The following is a 1,032-nucleotide window of genomic DNA, read 5'->3' on the forward strand; positions in this document are numbered from 1 at the left end:
ACACACACACTCACACACACTCACATCGGACGGCGTCGTCGACGGCAAAGCGCCTTATATTATAACAACCAGACCACGAAACGCCGGTTCAAACTTTAGCGATCTTCTTTCAACACGGAACCAAAACATTTTAACACGTCACGCGATGAAGAGTTAGAAGTCGCTCATCTCAGGCGCACCGTAATGCACGGGGAGTAAACAACCAAATTAACTTTTCCTTTGTGGCTTCACCCCCGCGCGCAAACAACGGGTCGAAGGTCGAGCCACGCGCCACACATGTTTTGATGACGAGCCACACACACGCCAGACATGTTTTGATGACGAAGAGCCCACTCAAGTGATCGCGAGGCGACCCTCATAATGGGCAATCAGACCGACGAGATGAGAAAAACCGCCAAAATATGCCACTGACAGTAGTCGGGGCTAGCCGATAGTACCCTCATCAGACGCCAACCGATCTCCAACGGGGACCATTTCTCTGTTGACACAGGTGCCCCATCAGTTTTCCTAGGAGCGCGTTTGCGAGGGCAGAACCAGCAAATTAGACAAGTCCCTTAGTAGGATGGGGCCATGAAACCGGCACTAATCGGCCCGCATCTCCCTACCACCGACACTGGTGTCACCGCAAGCTTGCGCGTGCGCGGGAATGCACCGGAAGCTGTTTCCCGATAGCCGATGGCCGTCCCTCTCTTCCGGTGCGAGTCTCAATGAAAACAGATGAAAATAATGCGAGGAGTGCAAAGTAGAACTGGCCAAGAATTCGTATTCTGAATAATCGGATTCCGGGCGTAGACAAGTTTGTGGTTAACCAGTTTTCCTCTCACTTTGAAAGAAAAGAGCCCATAAGTAAGAACCAAAATGATCCGATTTTTCTATTAATAAAGACACTTTGAAACGTAATAGGAAAGTAACATCTCTGTCAAAATAAATAGCTTTTTGTGAGACATCATAATCAATTTTTTTAAAATATTATTAATTTTTTTTAAGTAGAGGGTTTTACGGCGCTCGCAACTGCATAAGGTCATATGAGCG

This window comes from Aplysia californica, unplaced genomic scaffold (genome assembly GCF_000002075.1).
Source record: "Aplysia californica isolate F4 #8 unplaced genomic scaffold, AplCal3.0 scaffold00849, whole genome shotgun sequence".
Taxonomy (NCBI): Eukaryota; Metazoa; Mollusca; class Gastropoda; order Aplysiida; family Aplysiidae; genus Aplysia; species Aplysia californica.